Below are 7312 nucleotides of genomic sequence, written 5' to 3' on the forward strand. Positions count from 1 at the left end.
TTAAATTGTTTGCAGGCACAGCCTGCTTTACCTTGCTGCCCAGACGCAGCGATGGCGGCGGGAGGTAGTCGGACGCCGGAGCGGGGTGTCCGTAGAGATCACTGTGGAGGGTGTCCTGAGGGGGGTGTGTCCTGCGCGTCAGAGGACACGTGTTTCGCAGAGAAGCTTGTTCACTGACGCGTGAAGGACAAGGGGGGGATTCCCCTCTTATGACGGAAATGTCAGCCAACCAGAAGAGGCACCGCTGATTGACAAAAAGGAGTAGCCAATCAGGCGGGCCAGTGACGTACCTCGCAGCTGTAAAGACTAGCTGGAGAGTCAGTCCCGTGAACCATAGCAAGAGGCGTCAGAACGTTCTGACGTTAGTGTGATTGAAGTGATCTATTGCGCAAACAGCCAGGGAGGTGATGCCGCTAATATACGGCATAATAGAATATCATACATTGAAATATATAACGCTTGATAGTTAAGCGCCCATTGTGTAATGTTTAATCAATCTGCCAGGCTGTCTGTTACATGAAGTGGTTTCCACACCACTGCATTAGATAGTGGAGGTTAGAATCCTATTGTTTATTCAGGTGCCAGTGACAGTGACGCTTTGAAATAGTACAGCTGCAATATTGACAAAATATATATAAATATAATAGATATAGGGGGGGGGGAGGGGGGGGGGGGGAAAGCAAGAAGAAAATATTAAATGATAATAATAATGCCGAAATACTATGATAATAATAATAATAGAGTGATAAGTGTGTAATTGATAAGTATGAATTAATGGTTGATAATTAATGATTAATGAGACGAAATGATTTAGGGAAAGGTATAGTGATGTAGATATAGCACCTTCTATTGTTGATACGTGTATGGGGGAAAGGCAGTGGAGGGAGGCATGTCGGTACGGATATTTTTGATTTATTTATTAAAATTTTTTTTTTTTTTTTTTTTCTCTTGTTCTTATTCTTATTTTTTAGTCCCACGTCACTGGGACATATCATCCTGCTGGGGATAGAAGATAAAATTGGTATTAGAAACAGTGTGAAAATGACATAATAACTGCTGCTGTAAACTTCAACCATTTGTAAGCGGTACACAGGATGGTGATAGTAGTTGCCGCATATACAGGCATGATTGGACTGATATTGCAAAAGAAGTGTCGAAGTCACCTGCAGTCAGGACATACATAATGGTGTTTGAGGGAGACAGCCAATTATACATAGGATTAGAGGGGCGCTGGTAGTTATTCCTAATCATATAGGGCGCCATTGGAACTGATATGGTGCTATGAGCGTTGTCTCAAAAAACCTTGATATGAGGCGTGATCATAAAGCATATAGTATATGGACTTGGGGTATTTGGGAGAAAAATGTGGGAATATGGAGATTCAATGCAGGAAAGCACTGAAGTTGATACCCTCATTGAGGCCGTTTGGTGCCAGGGTCATGAGTTGAAAGATCCACCAACTCTCTCTTCTTAGAAGGGCATTATTAATATCTCCACCTCTTCTGCCTAGGTGGATTTGTTCCAGTCCAAAGAAAGAGAGGGTGTCCGTATTCGAGTTATGAGCTTATAAAAAATGGCGGGCAACAGTAGTGATGGTTTTGAATTTCTTCCGGTCATTTGCAGCATTCCTTACATTGCTTATATGCTCCAAAATTCTCTGCTTCAGGGGTCTTGATGTCATCCCTACGTATCTGATTTGGCAGGGGCAGGTGATGCAGTAAATCATGTTGGGGCATTTGCAATTGTAGAATCCCCGTATGTTTATGGTATCCCCATATCTGTTTTTCATGGTGGTGATGTTAGTGACGTGAGTGCATGCTTTGCACCCTCCACACGGGTAACTGCCTGTGGTCGTGGGTTTACTTGGCTGTCTGGCTACATAGTGACTGTGAACCAGGTTGTCTCTGAGGTTTGGAGCCCGTCGCCAACTCATGTCTACTCTTTTGTTAAGAGTGGTTGCTAGGTCGTCATCTGATAGTAACACATGCCAGTGTCTTTGGATGATATTGGTGATATCTTTCCACTCATTACAGAAGTCGCCCACCATCCTTATGGTTTTCGTATCTTCAGGGTTGGATTTGGTGCGGAACAGCATCTCATCTCTTTCCATGGATTGGGTGTCCCTTTTGGCTTTCTTGATGGTCCTTTTTGAATAGCCCCGTTCTTGTAATCTGATGGAAAGGTCTTTACACTTGTCTTCGTACACTGCATCATCTGAGCAGTTGCGGCGTAATCGCAAGAATTCTCCTTTTGGGAGATTGGTCTTCGTGGGAGGAAAGTGGGCACTGGTGTTATGCAACAAACTGTTCGTTGAGGTCGATTTTCTGTATATTTCTGTTGAGAGAACATTATTGGTTCCACGATAGATGCGAAGGACAAGGAAAGTGATGCTGTTCTTGCTCCATTCATATGTGAATTTAAGATTCAGGTAGTTGGTATTAAGTTTTTGGATGAAATCTGTCAAGTGTTGATGAGTACCCTTCCAAATGATCAGAATGTCATCAATATAACGCATCCAGCTGTGTATACAATCAGTGTCCATCTCTTCTTGGAAAACGAATTCTCGTTCCCACCAGCCAAGGAAGAGGTTTGCGTAAGTTGGGGCACAAGCTGCCCCCATCGCTGTCCCTCTTCCCTGGATGTAGTAATGATTATTGAAGACAAAGTAATTTTTGCGCAGGACAAAGTCTAAAAGATCGAGGAGAAAGACGTGAAATTCTGTGATGCCTTCCATTTCCATGAAATATTTGACAGCCTGTATTCCAAGATCGTGTTTTATGCAGTTATACAGGGATTCCACATCTAGGGATACCAAGAGATGGTCATCCTCCAATTGGACATCGTGGATTTTTCTTAGGACATCGGCTGTGTCCTTCGTGTAGGACGGTAGGCTTGTGACATGATGTCTGAGGTGAACATCTAGGAAAGTGCATGCATTTTCAATCAACGATCCATTCCCGGAAACAATCGGTCTTCCAGGTGGTTCTTTGAGATTTTTATGCACCTTGGGTAGTAAATAGAAGGTGGCTATTCTGGGGTTCGGGTTTTTGAGAAACTGATGTTCAGATTTTGTGATGATCCCTTTTGTAAGGGCTCCATTGATTATTCTATCGTATGTCGTTTGAAAATTGGTTGTGGGGTCAAATAGAGTTTTGGAGTAACATGATTTGTCATCCAATTGTTTATGTACCTCTTTCAGATACATTTGGGTCGGCCATAGCACGATGTTGCCACCCTTATCAGAAGGTTTGATTAGTACGTCCTGCCATTTTTGGATTTCCTTTAAGGCTTCGGTTTCAGAATGAGTGAGGTTGGTGTTGGATCTGTATCTCTTCTTTTTTTGGTGAAGATTGTCCAGGTCACGGGATACCAGTTTCGTGAAGATCTTAACCTCGGGACAGATGGTATCATTCGGGAAAAATGTTGATTTTTTCTTGCATATAAATCTATTGGAGGGTGTCAGGTCATCAGTATTTTGCAATTCTTCTAGGTCTTGGATGGCCTGTAGTTCCCTTGTTGACCATTCGGTGGAGGTGCCCTCGGTCCGGTCCTTGTCACGTTGAGCATGGAACTTGGCAAGTAGTAATTTTCTTCCGAAAAGATTTATGTTGGTTTCCCATTTGAAACGGTTAAAAGTCTTAGATGGAGAGAAAGAGAGGCCCTTTTCCAGGACTCCAATTTGAGTGGGGGTTAGGTTGTGTTCCGAAAGATTGATGATCTGCAGTTTCATTGTCTGTAAGTCTGTGGTTGTCTGTTCCTTTGGGATTGTCTGCTCGGTTGCCTGAGCTCCCATCTCGACCAATCCCTTCTTCTGTTTCTTCCTCCCTCTTCTCGTCTTCCTCTTCCTCTGTATTGGCCTCTCCCGTTTCCGAAATCTAAAAAATCTTCCGAACCTCTGATGTTGGTATTGGCGTACGTGCTGTCACTGTTTTTGTCAGCGCTAGAATATTCAGATTCTGAGGGCGATGGTGTGCCTCTTGGCCCGTAATTGGTGTCTTTCCTCTGTGTTCTTTGGAATCTTGCCCAATTGAAGATTCTGCCAGATGCGAAGTCCTGTTGGTCCCTGAGAAATTTACTTCGTTTGCGCTCTATTATGGTTTCTTCGTATTTTTCTAGGTCTTTTTTGTTTTTTTCAAAGTTGTTCTGGAAAGCTGGATCAGTCTCCCACTTTTCCAATTTTTTCCCCAATGCCTCGATTTTCTGGGTACACTCTTCCAATATGAGGTGGTTATGGCGTATTAGAATTGACATTAAGTCCTGTGAGCATTTGAGTAAGCTCGCTTCCCATTCTTTCCTCAAGTTTTCAGTGTGTAGGTCAAATGCCGGAAAGGTTTTAGGTCTGAGGCCTCTTGGTGTTATCTTTTGCTTACAATAGTTCTCGAGACTCGAGAGGTCCCAGCTTGACCTGGTTTGTTTCTGTAAGATTTTTTTGAGGGTAGTTAGGTCGTCATCCCAGCCTTGGTCTCCTTCAATCCGGGTTGTTTGAGTGGGGAAAACTGAATCAAAGTTGCTGTTTTTGTGTTTGCTGATTAGTTCATTTCGCAAGTTAAATGTTGACATTATTCGTTGGTGATTTCTGTTCACGGTGAGGTTTTCTTGGCTCCGGTTGACTGGTGGTCTGTAAGTGGTGTTTCGGTCAAGTAAATTAATTATTGGTGATGTTACCGTGCTCAATCCCAGAATCTGAGACAGACCTCAGTGGGATATCAACTTCTTTTGGGGTTGAGTTGGATTGGCACAGGTAAAGTTTTAATGTTAATTTGAAATGTAAACCAACATGTGTGCCGTTGCTCGGTAGTAGAATTCAATGGCAAGGGCTGACGGTTGGTGGTGCTCCCAAATGGAGTTCAAAAGTTGAACTGAAAAGGAAAGTCAGAGGTGACTTGAAGGGAACCCGACAAGGTTTTTTGGGGCACGCTTGTAAGTAATGGTATAAGTTTGATATGGTGTCTATTAGTTAAAACATAACTTTTAATTATCGAAACACTTAAAAATCAGGGTTAGCATAAGAGGGGTTGCACATTTGCTGAAGAAATTCAGTTTGTTGAATTAATTCGTCCTCATAGCAATAAGTCAAAGTAGTGCTGACAAGGTCAGGTATTTAATTAAAGGTAAGCTTAGCGAAAATTAGTCACACATATAGCTATTTCGTATTCTAGCAGTCATAACAGAAAATTAGTCTGTTTATCATCTAAGATTGAAATAGCAATTCAGATGGCGCAGGACACACCACCCCTCAGTAATCAATTGAAATTGTCAAATGTGAAATAAGACAAAAAAGTATAATAATATAAGACAAAAAATTGGGGTTTAGAGTCTCAGATTGACAGAAGAAAATCAGGATAGCAGTAAAGAGGTGTGAATGAAGCGTCACTCTCACAGCTTTTGGCTTCTGCTGTTATGGTGAATTACGGCACCGACTATTCCCTGTTAGTTCCCCAGACAGGTACTTGGCCGGCCCTTCACTGCTTAGCTTCTGGGTTCGGATGGTACCAGGCGATTCAGTGAGGTATGGCCGTATGTTTGAAGTGCGAGGGCCCTGCTGGTGGAAAATGAGCTCAAGCGTGCTTCTGCTGTTGGTCCTGCAGTAATGGAATCCTCCCTGTTACCATCGAGGCCTTGCAGGGTGAATAATTAGCAGGAGGGCCAATGAGAGAGTCACTAGGAGGTGAGATATAGGGTAGTAAAAAAGAGGGGGAATCTTGTGTCTGAGCCCAGACTTCTGCTGTCCCCAATCTTACAATGTATAGGATTGGGGATGAGAGAGACGGGGTGAGACGATCCTCCCTGGAGTGGGAACCACGAAAATTTGGATGGAGTAAAAAGGTGAATGTACCCTCAGTCCAGGAAATCGGCTAGTGTTCCAGGTGTCAGAATAGGGTTTGTCTGATCACCCAGTTCACCCAGGGGTTTGTTTAGTACTGTTTAGTGAGCAAAGAAAACAGTGACAAATACTGACATTTAGCCAAATTGGCCTCTCTTTCTCTCCATCTAAGACTTTTAACCGTTTCAAATGGGAAACCAACATAAATCTTTTCGGAAGAAAATTACTACTTGCCAAGTTCCATGCTCAACGTGACAAGGACCGGACCGAGGGCACCTCCACCGAATGGTCAACAAGGGAACTACAGGCCATCCAAGACCTAGAAGAATTGCAAAATACTGATGACCTGACACCCTCCAATAGATTTATATGCAAGAAAAAATCAACATTTTTCCCGAATGATACCATCTGTCCCGAGGTTAAGATCTTCACGAAACTGGTATCCCGTGACCTGGACAATCTTCACCAAAAAAAGAAGAGATACAGATCCAACACCAACCTCACTCATTCTGAAACCGAAGCCTTAAAGGAAATCCAAAAATGGCAGGACGTACTAATCAAACCTTCTGATAAGGGTGGCAACATCGTGCTATGGCCGACCCAAATGTATCTGAAAGAGGTACATAAACAATTGGATGACAAATCATGTTACTCCAAAACTCTATTTGACCCCACAACCAATTTTCAAACGACATACGATAGAATAATCAATGGAGCCTTTGCAAAAGGGATCATCACAAAATCTGAACATCAGTTTCTCAAAAACCCGAACCCCAGAATAGCCACCTTCTATTTACTACCCAAGGTGCATAAAAATCTCAAAGAACCACCTGGGAGACCGATTGTTTCCGGGAATGGATCGTTGATTGAAAATGCATGCACTTTCCTAGATGTTCACCTCAGACATCATGTCACAAGCCTACCGTCCTACACGAAGGACACAGCCGATGTCCTAAGAAAAATCCACGATGTCCAATTGGAGGATGACCATCTCTTGGTATCCCTAGATGTGGAATCCCTGTATAACTGCATAAAACACGATCTTGGAATACAGGCTGTCAAATATTTCATGGAAATGGAAGGCATCACAGAATTTCACGTCTTTCTCCTCGATCTTTTAGACTTTGTCCTGCGCAAAAATTACTTTGTCTTCAATAATCATTACTACATCCAGGGAAGAGGGACAGCGATGGGGGCAGCTTGTGCCCCAACTTACGCAAACCTCTTCCTTGGCTGGTGGGAACGAGAATTCGTTTTCCAAGAAGAGATGGACACTGATTGTATACACAGCTGGATGCGTTATATTGATGACATTCTGATCATTTGGAAGGGTACTCATCAACACTTGACAGATTTCATCCAAAAACTTAATACCAACTACCTGAATCTTAAATTCACCTATGAATGGAGCAAGAACAGCATCACTTTCCTTGACCTTCGCATCTATCGTGGAACCAATAATGTTCTCTCAACAGAAATATACAGGAA

General features: G+C 42.8%; 1 pseudogene; it reads right to left on the bottom strand.

Annotated features, from left to right (window-relative positions):
• Positions 1–5405: 5405 nt before the first annotated feature.
• On the bottom strand, positions 5406–5523 carry LOC146060877 (5S ribosomal RNA; annotated as a pseudogene).
• Between the last annotated feature and the right edge of the window lie 1789 nt (positions 5524–7312).

Source organism: Crinia signifera, chromosome 2 (genome assembly GCF_055691185.1).
Source record: "Crinia signifera chromosome 2, ASM5569118v1, whole genome shotgun sequence".
NCBI classification, from domain to species: Eukaryota; Metazoa; Chordata; class Amphibia; order Anura; family Myobatrachidae; genus Crinia; species Crinia signifera.